A 26,236-nucleotide genomic window follows, 5' to 3' on the forward strand; every position below is an offset into this window, starting at 1 on the left:
ATCACACAACCACAATCACACAATCACAATCACGCAATCACAATCACGCAATCACAATCACGCAATCACAATCATACAATCACAATCACACAATCACAATCACACAACCACAATCACACAATCACAATCACACAATCACAATCACACAATCACAATCACACAATCACAATCACACAATCACAATCACACACTCTCAATCACACAATCACAATGACACAATCACACAATTGCAATCACACAATCGCAATCACACTATCGCAGTCGCACAATCGCAGTCGCACAATCACAGTCGCACAATCGCAGTCACACAATCACAGTCACAGAATCACAGTCACACAATCACAGTCACACAATCACAGTCACACAATCATAGTCACACAATCACACATTAACACAATCACGCAACCACGCAATCACGCAACCACGCAATCACGCAACCACGCAATCACGCAATCACGCAATCACGCAATCACGCAATCACGCAATCACGCAATAACGCAATCACGCTATCACGCAATCACGCAATCACGCAATCACGCAATCACGCAATCACGCAATCACGCAATCACGCAATCACGCAATCACGCAATCACGCAAACACGCAATCACGCAATCACGCAATCACGCAATCACACAACCACACAATCACACAACCACACAATCACACAACCACACAATCACACAACCACACAATCACACAACCACACAATCACGCAGTCACGCAATCACGCAATCACGCAATCACGCAATCACGCAATCACGCAATCACGCAATCACGCAATCACGCAATCACACAATCACGCAATCACACAATCACACAATCACACAATCACAATCACACAATCACACAATCACACAATCACAATCACACAATCACAATCACACAATCACAATCACACAATCACAATCACACAATCACAATCACACAATCACAATCACACAATCACAATCACACAATCACAATCACACAATCACAATCACACAATCACAATCACACAATCACAATCACACAATCACACAATCACAATCACACACTCACAATCACACACTCACAATCACACAATCACAATCACACAATCACAATCACACAATCACAATCACACAATCACACAATCACACAATCACACAATCACACAATCACACAATCACACAATCACACAATCACACAATCACACAATCACACAATCACACAATCACACAATCACACAATCACACAATCACACAATCACACAATCACACAATCACACAATCACACAATCACACAATCACACAATCACACAATCACACAATCACACAATCACACAATCACACAATCACACAATCACACAATCACACAATCACACAATCACACAATCACACAATCACACAATCACACAATCACACAATCACACAATCACACAATCACACAATCACACAATCACACAATCACACAATCACACAATCACACAATCACACAATCACACAATCACACAATCACACAATCACACAATCACACAATCACACAATCACACAATCACACAATCACACAATCACACAATCACACAATCACACAATCACAATCACACAATCACAATCACAAAATCACAATCACACACTCTCAATCACACAATCCCAGTCACACAATCCCAATTACACAATCACAATCACACAATCACAATCTCACAATCACAATCACACTATCAGAATCACAGAATCACACAATTGCAATCACACAATCGCAATCACACAATCGCAATCACACAATCGCAATCACACAACCGCAATCACACAACCACAATCACACAACCACAATCACACAACCACAATCACACAACCACATACACAACCACAATCACACAACCACAATCACACATCCACAATCACACAATCACAATCACACAATCACAATCACACAACCACAATCACATAATCACAATCACACACTCTCAATCACACAATCACAATGACACAATCACACAATTGCAATCACACAATCGCAATCACACTATCGCAGTCGCACAATCGCAGTCGCACAATCACAGTCGCACAATCGCAGTCACACAATCACAGTCACAGAATCACAGTCACACAATCACAGTCACACAATCACAGTCACACAATCATAGTCACACAATCACACAATAACACAATCACGCAACCACGCATTCACGCAACCACGCAATCACGCAACCACGCAATCACGCAACCACGCAATCACGCAATCACGCAATCACGCAATCACGCAATCACGCAATCACGCAATCACGCAATCACGCAATCACGCAATCACGCAATCACGCAATCACGCAATCACGCAATCCCGCAATCACGCAATCACGCAATCACGCAATCACGCAATCCCGCAATCACGCAATCACGCAATCACGCAATCACGCAATCACGCAATCACACAACCACACAATCACACAACCACACAATCACACAACCACACAATCACACAACCACACAATCACGCAGTCACGCAATCACGCAATCACGCAATCACGCAATCACGCAATCCCGCAATCACGCAATCACGCAATCACGCAATCACACAATCACACAATCACACAATCACACAATCACAATCACACAATCACACAATCACACAATCACACAATCACACAATCACAATCACACAATCACATTCACACAATCACAATCACACAATCACAATCACACAATCACAATCACACAATCACACAATCACAATCACACACTCACAATCACACAATCACAATCACACACTCACAATCACACAATCACAATCACACAATCACAATCACGCAATCACAATCACGCAATCACAATCACGCAATCACAATCACGCAATCACAATCACGCAATCACAATCACGCAATCACAATCACGCAATCACAATCACGCAATCACAATCACGCAACCACAATCACGCAACCACAATCACACAACCACAATCACACAATCACAATCACACAATCACAATCACACAATCACAATCACACAATCACAATCACACAATCACAATCACACAATCACAATCACACAATCACAATCACACAATCACAATCACACAATCACAATCACACAATCACAATCACACAATCACAATCACACAATCACAATCACACAATCACAATCACACAATCACAATCACACAATCACAATCACACAATCACAATCACACAATCACAATCACACAATCACAATCACACAATCACAATCACACAATCACAATCACACAATCACAATCACACAATCACAATCACACAATCACAATCACACAATCACAATCACACAATCACAATCACACAATCACAATCACACAATCACAATCACACAATCACAATCACACAATCACAATCACACAATCACAATCACACAATCACAATCACACAATCACAATCACACAATCACAATCACACAATCACAATCACACAATCACAATCACACAATCACAATCACACAATCACAATCACACAATCACAATCACACAATCACAATCACACAATCACAATCACACAATCACAATCACACAATCACAATCACACAATCACAATCACACAATCACAATCACACAATCACAATCACACAATCACAATCACACAATCACAATCACACAATCACAATCACACAATCACAATCACACAATCACAATCACACAATCACAATCACACAATCACAATCACACAATCACAATCACACAATCACAATCACACACTCTCAATCACACAATCACAATGACACAATCACACAATTGCAATCACACAATCGCAATCACACTATCGCAGTCGCACAATCGCAGTCGCACAATCACAGTCGCACAATCGCAGTCACACAATCACAGTCACAGAATCACAGTCACACAATCACAGTCACACAATCACAGTCACACAATCACAGTCACACAATCACACAATAACACAATCACGCAACCACGCAATCACGCAACCACGCAATCACGCAACCACGCAATCACGCAACCACGCAATCACGCAATCACGCAATCACACAATCACACAATCACACAATCACACAATCACACAATCACACAATCACACAATTACACAATCACACAATCACACAATCACACGATCACACAATCACACAATCACAATCACACAATCACAATCACAAAATCACAATCACACACTCTCAATCACACAATCCCAGTCACACAATCCCAATTACACAATCACAATCACACAATCACAATCTCACAATCACAATCACACAATCACAATAACACAATCACACAATCACACAATCACACAATCACACAATCACACAATCACACAATCACACAATCACACAATCACACAATCACACAATCACGCAATCACACAATCACGCAATCACACAATCACGCAATCACAAAATCACGCAATCACACATTCACGCAATCACACATTCACGCAGTAACACAATCACACAATCACAATCACACAATCACAATCACACAATCACAATCACACAATCACAATCACACAATCACAATCACACAATCACAATCACACAATCACAATCACACAATCACAATCACACAATCACAATCACACAATCACAATCACACAATCACAATCACACAATCACAATCACACAATCACAATCACACAATCACAATCACACAATCACAATCACACAATCACAATCACACAATCACAATCACACAATCACAATCACACAATCACAATCACACAATCACAATCACACAATCACAATCACACAATCACAATCACACAATCACAATCACACAATCACAATCACACAATCACAATCACACAATCACAATCACACAATCACAATCACACAATCACAATCACACAATCACAATCACACAATCACAATCACACAATCACAATCACACAATCACAATCACACAATCACAATCACACAATCACAATCACAATCACACAATCACACAATCACACAATCACAATCACACAATCACACAATCACACAATCACACAATCACAATCACACAATCACAATCACACAATCACAATCACACAATCACAATCACACAATCACAATCACACAATCACAATCACGCAATCACAATCACGCAATCACAATCACGCAATCACAATCACGCAATCACAATCACGCAATCACAATCACGCAATCACAATCACGCAATCACAATCACGCAATCACAATCACGCAATCACAATCACGCAATCACAATCACGCAATCACAATCACGCAATCACAATCACGCAATCACAATCACGCAATCACAATCACGCAATCACAATCACGCAATCACAATCACACAATCACACAATCACACAATCACACAATCACACAATCACAATCACACAATCACAATCACACAATCACAATCACACAATCACAATCACACAATCACAATCACACAATCACAATCACACAATCACAATCACAAAATCACAATCACACACTCTCAATCACACAATCCCAGTCACACAATCCCAATTACACAATCACAATCACACAATCACAATCTCACAATCACAATCACACAATCACAATAACACAATCACACAATCACACAATCACACAATCACACAATCACACAATCACACAATCACACAATCACACAATCACGCAATCACACAATCACGCAATCACACAATCACGCAATCACAAAATCACGCAATCACACATTCACGCAATCACACATTCACGCAGTAACACAATCACACAATCACAATCACACAATCACAATCACACAATCACAATCACACAATCACAATCACACAATCACAATCACACAATCACAATCACACAATCACAATCACACAATCACAATCACACAATCACAATCACACAATCACAATCACACAATCACAATCACACAATCACAATCACACAATCACAATCACACAATCACAATCACACAATCACAATCACACAATCACAATCACACAATCACAATCACACAATCACAATCACACAATCACAATCACACAATCACAATCACACAATCACAATCACACAATCACAATCACACAATCACAATCACACAATCACAATCACACAATCACAATCACACAATCACAATCACACAATCACAATCACACAATCACAATCACACAATCACAATCACACAATCACAATCACACAATCACAATCACACAATCACAATCACACAATCACAATCACACAATCACAATCACACAATCACAATCACACAATCACAATCACACAATCACAATCACACAATCACAATCACACAATCACAATCACACAATCACAATCACACAATCACAATCACACAATCACAATCACACAATCACAATCACACAATCACAATCACACAATCACAATCACACAATCACAATCACACAATCACAATCACACAATCACAATCACACAATCACAATCACACAATCACAATCACACAATCACAATCACACAATCACAATCACACAATCACAATCACACAATCACAATCACACAATCACAATCACACAATCACAATCACACAATCACAATCACACAATCACAATCACACAATCACAATCACACAATCACAATCACACAATCACAATCACACAATCACAATCACACAATCACAATCACACAATCACAATCACACAATCACAATCACACAATCACAATCACACAATCACAATCACACAATCACAATCACACAATCACAATCACACAATCACAATCACACAATCACAATCACACAATCACAATCACACAATCACAATCACACAATCACAATCACACAATCACAATCACACAATCACAATCACACAATCACAATCACACAATCACAATCACACAATCACAATCACACAATCACAATCACACAATCACAATCACACAATCACAATCACACAATCACAATCACACAATCACAATCACACAATCACAATCACACAATCACAATCACACAATCACAATCACACAATCACAATCACACAATCACAATCACACAATCACAATCACACAATCACAATCACACAATCACAATCACACAATCACAATCACACAATCACAATCACACAATCACAATCACACAATCACAATCACACAATCACAATCACACAATCACAATCACACAATCACAATCACACAATCACAATCACACAATCACAATCACACAATCACAATCACACAATCACAATCACACAATCACAATCACACAATCACAATCACACAATCACAATCACACAATCACAATCACACAATCACAATCACACAATCACAATCACACAATCACAATCACGCAATCACAATCACGCAATCACAATCACGCAATAACAATCACGCAATCACAATCACGCAATCACAATCACGCAATCACAATCACGCAATCACAATCACACAATCACACAATCACACAATCACACAATCACACAATCACAATCACACAATCACAATCACACAATCACAATCACACAATCACAATCACAATCACACAATCACAATCACAAAATCACAATCACACACTCTCAATCACACAATCCCAGTCACACAATCCCAATTACACAATCACAATCACACAATCACAATCTCACAATCACAATCACACAATCACAATAACACAATAACACAATCACACAATCACACAATCACACAATCACACAATCACACAATCACACAATCACGCAATCACACAATCACGCAATCACACAATCACGCAATCACAAAATCACGCAATCACACATTCACGCAATCACACATTCACGCAGTAACACAATCACACAATCACACAATCACACAATCACACAATCACACAATCACACAATCACACAATCACACAATCACACAATCACACAGTCACACAATCACAATCACACAATCACAATCACAAAATCACAATCACACACTCTCAATCACACAATCCCAGTCACACAATCCCAATTACACAATCACAATCACACAATCACAATCTCACAATCACAATCACACAATCACAATAACACAATCACACAATCACACAATCACACAATCACACAATCACACAATCACACAATCACGCAATCACACAATCACGCAATCACACAATCACGCAATCACAAAATCACGCAATCACACATTCACGCAATCACACATTCACGCAGTAACACAATCACACAATCACACTCACACAATCACAATCACACAATCACAATCACACAATCACAATCACACAATCACAATCACACAATCACAATCACACAATCACAATCACACAATCACAATCACACAATCACAATCACACAATCACAATCACACAATCACAATCACACAATCACAATCACACAATCACAATCACACAATCACAATCACACAATCACAATCACACAATCACAATCACACAATCACAATCACACAATCACAATCACACAATCACAATCACACAATCACAATCACACAATCACAATCACACAATCACAATCACACAATCACAATCACACAATCACAATCACACAATCACAATCACACAATCACAATCACACAATCACAATCACACAATCACAATCACACAATCACAATCACACAATCACAATCACACAATCACAATCACACAATCACAATCACACAATCACAATCACACAATCACAATCACACAATCACAATCACACAATCACAATCACACAATCACAATCACACAATCACAATCACACAATCACAATCACACAATCACAATCACACAATCACAATCACACAATCACAATCACACAATCACAATCACACAATCACAATCACACAATCACAATCACACAATCACAATCACACAATCACAATCACACAATCACAATCACACAATCACAATCACACAATCACAATCACACAATCACAATCACACAATCACAATCACACAATCACAATCACACAATCACAATCACACAATCACAATCACACAATCACAATCACACAATCACAATCACACAATCACAATCACACAATCACAATCACACAATCACAATCACACAATCACAATCACACAATCACAATCACACAATCACAATCACACAATCACAATCACACAATCACAATCACACAATCACAATCACACAATCACAATCACACAATCACAATCACACAATCACAATCACACAATCACAATCACACAATCACAATCACACAATCACAATCACACAATCACAATCACACAATCACAATCACACAATCACAATCACACAATCACAATCACACAATCACAATCACACAATCACAATCACACAATCACAATCACACAATCACAATCACACAATCACAATCACACAATCACAATCACACAATCACAATCACACAATCACAATCACACAATCACAATCACACAATCACAATCACACAATCACAATCACACAATCACAATCACACAATCACAATCACACAATCACAATCACACAATCACAATCACACAATCACAATCACACAATCACAATCACACAATCACAATCACACAATCACAATCACACAATCACAATCACACAATCACAATCACACAATCACAATCACACAATCACAATCACACAATCACAATCACACAATCACAATCACACAATCACAATCACACAATCACAATCACACAATCACAATCACACAATCACAATCACACAATCACAATCACACAATCACAATCACACAATCACAATCACACAATCACAATCACACAATCACAATCACACAATCACAATCACACAATCACAATCACACAATCACAATCACACAATCACAATCACACAATCACAATCACACAATCACAATCACACAATCACAATCACACAATCACAATCACACAATCACAATCACACAATCACAATCACACAATCACAATCACACAATCACAATCACACAATCACAATCACACAATCACAATCACACAATCACAATCACACAATCACAATCACACAATCACAATCACACAATCATAATCACACAATCACAATCACACAATCACAATCACAAAATCACAATCACACAATCACGCAATCACACAATCACGCAATCGAACAATCACACAATCACACAATCACACAATCACACAATCACAATCACACAATCGCAATCACACAATCGCAATCACACAATCCCAATCACACAATCGCAATCACACAATCGCAATCACACTATCGCAGTCACACAAACGTAGTCACACAATCACAGTCGCACAATCACAGTCACACAATCACAATCACACAATCACAATCACACAATCACAACCACACAATCACAATCACACAATCACAATCACACAATCACACAATCACACAATCACACAATCACACAATCACTCAGTCCCACAATCACACAGTCACACAATCACACAAACACACAATCACACAATCACACAATCACACAATCACACAATCACACAATCACACAATCACACAATCACACAATCACACAATCACACAATCACACAATCACACAATCACACAATCACACAATCACACAATCACACAATCACACAATCACACAATCACACAATCACACAATCACACAATCACACAATCACAATCACACAAGCACACAATCACACAATCACACAATCACACAATCACACAATCACAATCACACAATCACAATCACAAAATCACAATCACACACTCTCAATCACACAATCCCAGTCACACAATCCCAATTACACAATCACAATCACACAATCACAATCTCACAATCACAATCACACAATCACAATCTCACAATCACAATCACACAATCAGAATCACACAATCACACAATTGCAATCACACAATTGCAATCACACAATCGCAATCACACAATCGCAATCACACAACCGCAATCACACAACCGCAATCACACAACCACAATCACACAACCACAATCACACAACCACAATCCCACAACCACGATCACACAACCACGATCACACAACCGCAATCACACAACCGCAATCACACAACCACAATCACACAACCACAATCACACAACCACAATCCCACAACCACGATCACACAACCACGATCACACAACCACGATCACACAACCACCATCACACAACCACAATCACACAACCACAATCACACAACCACAACCACACAACCACAATCACACAATCACAATCACACAATCACAATCACACAATCACAATCACACAATCACAATCACACAATCACAATCACACAATCACAATCACACAATCACAATCACACAATCACAATCACACAATCACAATCACACAATCACAATCACACAATCACAATCACACAATCACAATCACACAATCACAATCACACAATCACAATCACACAATCACAATCACACAATCACAATCACACAATCACAATCACACAATCACAATCACACAATCACAATCACACAATCACAATCACACAATCACAATCACACAATCACAATCACACAATCACAATCACACAATCACAATCACACAATCACAATCACACAATCACAATCACACAATCACAATCACACAATCACAATCACACAATCACAATCACACAATCACAATCACACAATCACAATCACACAATCACAATCACACAATCACAATCACACAATCACAATCACACAATCACAATCACACAATCACAATCACACAATCACAATCACACAATCACAATCACACAATCACAATCACACAATCACAATCACACAATCACAATCACACAATCACAATCACACAATCACAATCACACAATCACAATCACACAATCACAATCACACAATCACAATCACACAATCACAATCACACAATCACAATCACACAATCACAATCACACAATCACAATCACACAATCACAATCACACAATCACAATCACACAATCACAATCACACAATCACAATCACACAATCACAATCACGCAATCACAATCACGCAATCACAATCACGCAATAACAATCACGCAATCACAATCACGCAATCACAATCACGCAATCACAATCACGCAATCACAATCACACAATCACACAATCAAACAATCACACAATCACACAATCACAATCACACAATCACAATCACACAATCACAATCACACAATCACAATCACAATCACACAATCACAATCACAAAATCACAATCACACACTCTCAATCACACAATCCCAGTCACACAATCCCAATTACACAATCACAATCACACAATCACAATCTCACAATCACAATCACACAATCACAATAACACAATAACACAATCACACAATCACACAATCACACAATCACACAATCACACAATCACACAATCACGCAATCACACAATCACGCAATCACACAATCACGCAATCACAAAATCACGCAATCACACATTCACGCAATCACACATTCACGCAGTAACACAATCACACAATCACACAATCACACAATCACACAATCACACAATCACACAATCACACAATCACACAATCACACAATCACACAGTCACACAATCACAATCACACAATCACAATCACAAAATCACAATCACACACTCTCAATCACACAATCCCAGTCACACAATCCCAATCACGCAATCACAATCACGCAATCACAATCACACAATCACACAATCAAACAATCACACAATCACACAATCACAATCACACAATCACAATCACACAATCACAATCACACAATCACAATCACACAATCACAATCACACAATCACAATCACACAATCACAATCACACAATCACAATCACACAATCACAATCACACAATCACAATCACACAATCACAATCACACAATCACAATCACACAATCACAATCACACAATCACAATCACACAATCACAATCACACAATCACAATCACACAATCACAATCACACAATCACAATCACACAATCACAATCACACAATCACAATCACACAATCACAATCACACAATCACAATCACACAATCACAATCACACAATCACAATCACACAATCACAATCACACAATCACAATCACACAATCACAATCACACAATCACAATCACACAATCACAATCACACAATCACAATCACACAATCACAATCACACAATCACAATCACACAATCACAATCACACAATCACAATCACACAATCACAATCACACAATCACAATCACACAATCACAATCACACAATCACAATCACACAATCACAATCACACAATCACAATCACACAATCACAATCACACAATCACAATCACACAATCACAATCACACAATCACAATCACACAATCACAATCACACAATCACAATCACACAATCACAATCACACAATCACAATCACACAATCACAATCACACAATCACAATCACACAATCACAATCACACAATCACAATCACACAATCACAATCACACAATCACAATCACACAATCACAATCACACAATCACAATCACACAATCACAATCACACAATCACAATCACACAATCACAATCACACAATCACAATCACACAATCACAATCACACAATCACAATCACACAATCACAATCACACAATCACAATCACACAATCACAATCACACAATCACAATCACACAATCACAATCACACAATCACAATCACACAATCACAATCACACAATCACAATCACACAATCACAATCACACAATCACAATCACACAATCATAATCACACAATCACAATCACACAATCACAATCACAAAATCACAATCACACAATCACGCAATCACACAATCACGCAATCGAACAATCACACAATCACACAATCACACAATCACACAATCACAATCACACAATCGCAATCACACAATCGCAATCACACAATCCCAATCACACAATCGCAATCACACAATCGCAATCACACTATCGCAGTCACACAAACGTAGTCACACAATCACAGTCGCACAATCACAGTCACACAATCACAATCACACAATCACAATCACACAATCACAATCACACAATCACAATCACACAATCACAATCACACAATCACACAATCACACAATCACACAATCACACAATCACTCAGTCCCACAATCACACAGTCACACAATCACACAAACACACAATCACACAATCACACAATCACACAATCACACAATCACACAATCACACAATCACACAATCACACAATCACACAATCACACAATCACACAATCACACAATCACACAATCACACAATCACACAATCACACAATCACACAATCACACAATCACACAATCACACAATCACACAATCACACAATCACAATCACACAAGCACACAATCACACAATCACACAATCACACAATCACACAATCACAATCACACAATCACAATCACAAAATCACAATCACACACTCTCAATCACACAATCCCAGTCACACAATCCCAATTACACAATCACAATCACACAATCACAATCTCACAATCACAATCACACAATCACAATCTCACAATCACAATCACACAATCAGAATCACACAATCACACAATTGCAATCACACAATTGCAATCACACAATCGCAATCACACAATCGCAATCACACAACCGCAATCACACAACCGCAATCACACAACCACAATCACACAACCACAATCACACAACCACAATCCCACAACCACGATCACACAACCACGATCACACAACCGCAATCACACAACCGCAATCACACAACCACAATCACACAACCACAATCACACAACCACAATCCCACAACCACGATCACACAACCACGATCACACAACCACGATCACACAACCACCATCACACAACCACAATCACACAACCACAATCACACAACCACAACCACACAACCACAATCACACAATCACAATCACACAATCACACAATCACACAATCACACAATCACACAATCACACAATCACACAATCACACAATCACACAATCACACAATCACACAATCACACAATCACACAATCACACAATCACACAATCACACAATCACACAATCACACAATCACACAATCACACAATCACACAATCACACAATCACACAATCACACAATCACACAATCACACAATCACACAATCACACAATCACACAATCACACAATCACACAATCACACAATCACACAATCACACAATCACACAATCACACAAGCACACAATCACACAATCACACAATCACACAATCACACAATCACACAATCACAATCACACAATCACAATCACAAAATCACAATCACACACTCTCAATCACACAATCCCAGTCACACAATCCCAATTACACAATCACAATCACACAATCTCACAATCACAATCACACAATCACAATCACACAATCACAATCACACAATCACAATCACACAATCACAATCACACAATCACACAATCACAATCACACAATCACAATCACACAATCACACAATCACAATCACACAATCACAATCACAAAATCACAATCACACAATCACGCAATCACACAATCACGCAATCGAACAATCACACAATCACACAATCACACAATCACACAATCACACAATCACACAATCACACAATCACACAATCACACAATCACACAATCACACAATCACACAATCACACAATCACACAATCACACAATCACACAATCACACAATCACAAAAGCACACAATCACACAATCACACAATCACACAATCACACAATCACACAATCACACAATCACAATCACACAATCACAATCACAAAATCACAATCACACACTCTCAATCACACAATCCCAGTCACACAATCCCAATTACACAATCACAATCACACAATCACAATCTCACAATCACAATCACACAATCACAATCTCACAATCACAATCACACAATCAGAATCACACAATCACACAATTGCAATCACACAATTGCAATCACACAATCGCAATCACACAATCGCAATCACACAACCGCAATCACACAACCACGATCACACAACCACAGTCACACAATCACAGTCACACAATCACACAATCACACAATCACACAATCACACAATCACACAATCACACAACCACACAATCACACAAACACACAATCACACAGTCACACAATCACGCAATCACGCAATCACGCAATCATGCAATCACGCAATCACACAATCACACAATCACACAATCACAATCACACAATCACAATCACACAATCACAATCACACAATCACAATCACACAATCACAATCACACAATCACAATCACACAATCACAATCACACAATCACAGTCACACAATCACAATCACAATCACACAATCACAATCACACAATCACAATCACACAATCACAATCACACAATCACAATCACGCAATCACAATCACACAATCACAATCACACAATCACAATCACACAATCACAATCACACAATCACAATCAAACAATCAAAATCCCACAATCACAATCACACAATCACAATCACTCAATCACAATCACAATCATACAATCACATTCACACAATCGCAATCACACAATCGCAATCACACAATCACAATCACACAATCACAATCACACAATCACAATCACACAATCACAATCACACAATCACACAATCACACAATCACAATCACACAATCACAATCACACAATCACAATCACACAATCACAATCGCAATCACACAACCGCAATCACACAATTACACAATCACACAATCACAATCACACAGTCTCAATCACACAATCACACAATTGCAATCACACAATCGCAACCACACAAAAGCAGTCGCACAATCACAGTTGCACAATGGCAGTCGCGCAATCACAGTCACGCAATCACACAATTGCAATCACACAATCGCAATCACACTATCGCAGTCACACAATCGCAGTCACACAACCACAGTCGCACAATCACAATCACACAATCACAATCACACAATCACAATCACACAATCACACAATCACACAATCACACAACCACACAATCACACAATCACACAATCACACAATCACACAATCAAACAATCACACAATCACACAGTCACACAATCACACAATCAAACAATCACACAATCACACAATCACACAATCACACAATCACACAATCACAATCACACAATCACAATCACAAAATCACAATCACACACTCTCAATCACACAATCCCAGTCACACAATCCCAATTACACAATCACAATCACACAATCACAATCTCACAATCACAATCACACAATCAGAATCACAGAATCACACAATTGCAATCACACAATCGCAATCACATAATCGCAATCACACAATCGCAATCACACAACCGCAATCACACAACCACAATCACACAACCACAATCCCACAACCACGATCACACAACCACGATCACACAACCACGATCACACAACCACCATCACACAACCACAATCACACAACCACAATCACACAACCACAACCACACAACCACAATCACACAATCACAATCACACAATCACAATCACACAATCACACAATCACACAATCACACAATCACACAATCACACAATCACACAATCACACAATCACACAATCACACAATCACACAATCACACAATCACACAATCACACAATCACACAATCACACAATCACACAATCACACAATCACACAATCACACAATCACACAATCACACAATCACACAATCACACAATCACACAATCACACAATCACACAATCACACAATCACACAATCACACAATCACACAATCACAATCACACAATCACAATCACAAAATCACAATCACACACTCTCAATCACACAATCCCAGTCACACAATCCCAATTACACAATCACAATCACACAATCACAATCTCACAATCACAATCACACAATCACAATCTCACAATCACAATCACACAATCAGAATCACACAATCACACAATTGCAATCACACAATTGCAATCACACAATCGCAATCACACAATCGCAATCACACAACCGCAATCACACAACCACGATCACACAACCACAGTCACACAATCACGGTCACACAATCACACAATCACACAATCACACAATCACACAATCACACAATCACACAACCACACAATCACACAACCACACAATCACACAAACACACAATCACACAGTCACACAATCACGCAATCACGCAATCACGCAATCACGCAATCACGCAATCACACAATCACACAATCACACAATCACACAATCACACAATCACAATCACACAATCACAATCACACAATCACAATCACACAATCAGAATCACAGAATCACACAATTGCAATCACACAATCGCAATCACATAATCGCAATCACACAATCGCAATCACACAACCGCAATCACACAACCGCAATCACACAACCACAATCACACAACCACAATCCCACAACCACGATCACACAACCACGATCACACAACCACGATCACACAACCACCATCACACAACCACAATCACACAACCACAATCACACAACCACAACCACACAACCACAATCACACAATCACAATCACACAATCACAATCACACAATCACACAATCACACAATCACACAATCACACAATCACACAATCACACAATCACACAATCACACAATCACACAATCACACAATCACACAATCACACAATCACACAATCACACAATCACACAATCACACAATCACACAATCACACAATCACACAATCACACAATCACACAATCACACAATCACACAATCACACAATCACACAATCACACAATCACACAATCACACAATCACACAATCACACAATCACAATCACACAATCACAATCACAAAATCACAATCACACACTCTCAATCACACAATCCCAGTCACACAATCCCAATTACACAATCACAATCACACAATCACAATCTCACAATCACAATCACACAATCACAATCTCACAATCACAATCACACAATCAGAATCACACAATCACACAATTGCAATCACACAATTGCAATCACACAATCGCAATCACACAATCGCAATCACACAACCGCAATCACACAACCACGATCACACAACCACAGTCACACAATCACGGTCACACAATCACACAATCACACAATCACACAATCACACAATCACACAATCACACAACCACACAATCACACAACCACACAATCACACAAACACACAATCACACAGTCACACAATCACGCAATCACGCAATCACGCAATCACGCAATCACGCAATCACACAATCACACAATCACACAATCACACAATCACACAATCACAATCACACAATCACAATCACACAATCACAATCACACAATCACAATCACACAATCACAATCACACAATCACAATCACACAATCACAATCACACAATCACAATCACAATCACAATCACACAATCACAATCACACAATCACAATCACACAATCACAATCACACAATCACAATCACACAATCACAATCACACAATCACAATCACACAATCACAATCACACAATCACAATCACACAATCACAATCACACAATCACAATCACACAATCACAATCACACAATCACAATCACACAATCACAATCACACAATCACAATCACACAATCACAATCACACAATCACAATCACACAATCACAATCACACAATCACAATCACACAATCACAATCAAACAATCACAATCACACAATCACAATCATACAATCACAATCACTCAATCACAATCACAATCATACAATCACAATCACACAATCGCAATCACACAATCGCAATCACACTATCACAATCACACAATCACAATCACAATCACACAATCACAATCACACAATCACAATCACACAATCACACAATCACACAATCACAATCACACAATCACAATGACACAATTACAATCACAATCACACAATCACAATCACACAACCACAATCACACAATCACAATCACACAATCACAATCACACAATCACAATCACACAATCACAATCACACAATCACAATCACACAATCACAATCACACAATCACAATCACACAATATCACACAGTCACACAATCACACAAACACACAATCACACAATCACACAATCACAATCACACAATCACAATCACACAATCACAATCACTCAATCACAATCACAATCATACAATCACAATCACACAATCGCAATCACACAATCGCAATCACACAATCGCAATCACACAATCGCAATCACACAATCGCAATCACACAATCGCAATCACACAATCGCAATCACACAATCGCAATCACACAATCGCAATCACACAATCGCAATCACACAATCGCAATCACACAATCGCAATCACACAATCGCAATCACACAATCGCAATCACACAATCGCACTCACACAATCGCAGTCACACAATCGCAATCACTCAATCGCAATCACTCAATCGCAATCACTCAATCACAATCACACAATCACAATCACACAATCACAATCACACAACCACAATCACACAATCACAATCACACAACCACAATCACACAATCACACAATCACACAATCACACAATCAAACAATCACACAATCACACAGTCACACAATCACACAATCAAACAATCACACAATCACACAATCACACAATCACACAATCACACAATCACACAATCACAATCACACAATCACAATCACAAAATCACAATCACACACTCTCAATCACACAATCCCAGTCACACAATCCCAATTACACAATCACAATCACACAATCACAATCTCACAATCACAATCACACAATCAGAATCACAGAATCACACAATTGCAATCACACAATCGCAATCACACAATCGCAATCACACAATCGCAATCACACAACCGCAATCACACAACCGCAATCACACAACCACAATCACACAACCACAATCACACAACCACAATCCCACAACCACGATCACACAACCACGATCACACAACCACGATCACACAACCACCATCACACAACCACAATCACACAACCACAACCACACAACCACAATCACACAATCACAATCACACAATCACAATCACACAATCACAATCACACAATCACACAATCACACAATCACACAATCACACAATCACACAATCACACAATCACACAATCACACAATCACACAATCACACAATCACACAATCACACAATCACACAATCACACAATCACACAATCACACAATCACACAATCACACAATCACACAATCACACAATCACACAATCACACAATCACACAATCACACAATCACACAATCACACAAGCACACAATCACACAATCACACAATCACACAATCACACAATCACAATCACACAATCACAATCACAAAATCACAATCACAAACTCTCAATCACACAATCCCAGTCACACAATCCTAATTACACAATCACAATCACACAATCACAATCTCACAATCACAATCACACAATCACAATCTCACAATCACAATCACACAATCAGAATCACACAATCACACAATTGCAATCACACAATTGCAATCACACAATCGCAATCACACAATCGCAATCACACAACCGCAATCACACAACCACGATCACACAACCACAGTCACACAATCACGGTCACACAATCACACAATCACACAATCACACAATCACACAATCACACAATCACACAACGACACAATCACACAACCACACAATCACACAAACACACAATCACACAGTCACACAATCACGCAATCACGCAATCACGCAATCACGCAATCACGCAATCACACAATCACACAATCACACAATCACAATCACACAATCACAATCACACAATCACAATCACACAATCACAATCACACAATCACAATCACACAATCACAATCACACAATCACAATCACAATCACAATCACACAATCACAATCACACAATCACAATCACACAATCACAATCACACAATCACAATCACACAATCACAATCACACAATCACAATCACACAATCACAATCACACAATCACAATCACACAATCACAATCACACAATCACAATCACACAATCACAATCACACAATCACAATCACACAATCACAATCACACAATCACAATCACACAATCACAATCACACAATCACAATCACACAATCACAATCACACAATCACAATCAAACAATCACAATCACACAATCACAATCACACAATCACAATCACTCAATCACAATCACAATCATACAATCACAATCACACAATCGCAATCACACAATCGCAATCACACTATCACAATCACACAATCACAATCACAATCACACAATCACAATCACACAATCACAATCACACAATCACACAATCACACAATCACAATCACACAATCACAATGACACAATCACAATCACAATCACACAATCACAATCACACAACCACAATCACACAATCACAATCACACAATCACAATCACACAATCACAATCACACAATCACAATCACACAATCACAATCACACAATCACAATCACACAATCACAATCACAATCACACAATCGCAATCACACAATCGCAATCACACTATCACAATCACACAATCACAATCACAATCACACAATCACAATCACACAATCACAATCACACAATCACACAATCACACAATCACAATCACACAATCACAATGACACAATCACAATCACAATCACACAATCACAATCACACAACCACAATCACACAATCACAATCACACAATCACAATCACACAATCACAATCACACAATCACAATCACACAATCACAATCACACAATCACAATCACACAATCACAATCACACAATATCACACAGTCACACAATCACACAAACACACAATCACACAATCACACAATCACAATCACACAATCACAATCACACAATCACAATCACACAATCACAATCACTCAATCACAATCACAATCATACAATCACAATCACACAATCGCAATCACACAATCGCAATCACACAATCGCAATCACACAATCGCAATCACACAATCGCAATCACACAATCGCAATCACACAATCGCAATCACACAATCGCAATCACACAATCGCAATCACACAATCGCAATCACACAATCGCAATCACACAATCGCAATCACACAATCGCAATCACACAATCGGAATCACACAATCGCAATCACACAATCGCAATCACACAATCGCGATCACACAATCGCACTCACACAATCGCAGTCACACAATCGCAATCACTCAATCGCAATCACTCAATCGCAATCACTCAATCACAATCACACAATCACAATCACACAATCACAATCACACAATCACAATCACACAATCACAATCACACAACCACAATCACACAATCACACAATCACACAATCACAGAATCACACAATCAAACAATCACACAATCACACAGTCACACAATCACACAATCAAACAATCACACAATCACACAATCACACAATCACACAATCACACAATCACACAATCACACAATCACACAATCACAATCACACAATCACAATCACAAAATCACAATCACACACTCTCAATCACACAATCCCAGTCACACAATCCCAATTACACAATCACAATCACACAATCACAATCTCACAATCACAATCACACAATCAGAATCACAGAATCACACAATTGCAATCACACAATCGCAATCACACAATCGCAATCACACAATCGCAATCACACAACCGCAATCACACAAGCGCAATCACACAACCACAATCACACAACCACAATCACACAACCACAATCCCACAACCACGATCACACAACCACGATCACACAACCACGATCACACAACCACCATCACACAACCACAATCACACAACCACAATCACACAACCACAACCACACAACCACAATCACACAATCACAATCACACAATCACACAATCACACAATCACACAATCACACAATCACACAATCACACAATCACACAATCACACAATCACACAATCACACAATCACACAATCACACAATCACACAATCACACAATCACACAATCACACAATCACACAATCACACAATCACACAATCACACAATCACACAATCACACAATCACACAATCACACAATCACACAATCACACAATCACACAATCACACAATCACACAATCACACAATCACACAATCACACAGTCACACAATCACACAATCAAACAATCACACAATCACACAATCACACAATCACACAATCACACAATCACAATCACACAATCACAATCACAAAATCACAATCACACACTCTCAATCACACAATCCCAGTCACACAATCCCAATTACACAATCACAATCACACAATCACAATCTCACAATCACAATCACACAATCAGAATCACAGAATCACACAATTGCAATCACACAATCGCAATCACATAATCGCAATCACACAATCGCAATCACACAACCGCAATCACACAACCGCAATCACACAACCACAATCACACAACCACAATCCCACAACCACGATCACACAACCACGATCACACAACCACGATCACACAACCACCATCACACAACCACAATCACACAACCACAATCACACAACCACAACCACACAACCACAATCACACAATCACAATCACACAATCACAATCACACAATCACACAATCACACAATCACACAATCACACAATCACACAATCACACAATCACACAATCACACAATCACACAATCACACAATCACACAATCACACAATCACACAATCACACAATCACACAATCACACAATCACACAATCACACAATCACACAATCACACAATCACACAAGCACACAATCACACAATCACACAATCACACAATCACAATCACACAATCACAATCACAAAATCACAATCACAAACTCTCAATCACACAATCCCAGTCACACAATCCTAATTACACAATCACAATCACACAATCACAATCTCACAATCACAATCACACAATCACAATCTCACAATCACAATCACACAATCAGAATCACACAATCACACAATTGCAATCACACAATTGCAATCACACAATCGCAATCACACAATCGCAATCACACAACCGCAATCACACAACCACGATCACACAACCACAGTCACACAATCACGGTCACACAATCACACAATCACACAATCACACAATCACACAATCACACAATCACACAACCACACAATCACACAACCACACAATCACACAAACACACAATCACACAGTCACACAATCAAGCAATCACGCAATCACGCAATCACGCAATCACGCAATCACGCAATCACACAATCACACAATCACACAATCACAATCACACAATCACAATCACACAATCACAATCACACAATCACAATCACACAATCACAATCACAATCACAATCACACAATCACAATCACACAATCACAATCACACAATCACAATCACACAATCACAATCACACAATCACAATCACACAATCACAATCACACAATCACAATCACACAATCACAATCACACAATCACAATCACACAATCACAATCACACAATCACAATCACACAATCACAATCACACAATCACAATCACACAATCACAATCACACAATCACAATCAAACAATCACAATCACACAATCACAATCACACAATCACAATCACTCAATCACAATCACAATCATACAATCACAATCACACAATCGCAATCACACAATCGCAATCACACTATCACAATCACACAATCACAATCACAATCACACAATCACAATCACACAATCACAATCACACAATCACACAATCACACAATCACAATCACACAATCACAATGACACAATCACAATCACAATCACACAATCACAATCACACAACCACAATCACACAATCACAATCACACAATCACAATCACACAATCACAATCACACAATCACAATCACACAATCACAATCACACAATCACAATCACACAATCACAATCACACAATCACAATCACACAATCACAACCACACAATCACAATCACACAATATCACACAGTCACACAATCACACAAACACACAATCACACAATCACACAATCACAATCACACAATCACAATCACACAATCACAATCACTCAATCACAATCACAATCATACAATCACAATCACACAATCGCAATCACACAATCGCAATCACACAATCGCAATCACACAATCGCAATCACACAATCGCAATCACACAATCGCAATCACACAATCGCAATCACACAATCGCAATCACACAATCGCAATCACACAATCGCAATCACACAATCGCAATCACACAATCGCAATCACACAATCGCAATCACACAATCGCAATCACACAATCGCGATCACACAATCGCACTCACACAATCGCAGTCACACAATCGCAATCACTCAATCGCAATCACTCAATCGCAATCACTCAATCACAATCACACAATCACAATCACACAATCACAATCACACAATCACAATCACACAATCACAATCACACAACCACAATCACACAATCACACAATCACACAATCACACAATCACACAATCAAACAATCACACAATCACACAGTCACACAATCACACAATCAAACAATCACACAATCACACAATCACACAATCACACAATCACACAATCACACAATCACACAATCACAATCACACAATCACAATCACAAAATCACAATCACACACTCTCAATCACACAATCCCAGTCACACAATCCCAAT

This window comes from Megachile rotundata, chromosome 10 (assembly GCF_050947335.1).
Source record: "Megachile rotundata isolate GNS110a chromosome 10, iyMegRotu1, whole genome shotgun sequence".
Taxonomy (NCBI): domain Eukaryota; kingdom Metazoa; phylum Arthropoda; class Insecta; order Hymenoptera; family Megachilidae; genus Megachile; species Megachile rotundata.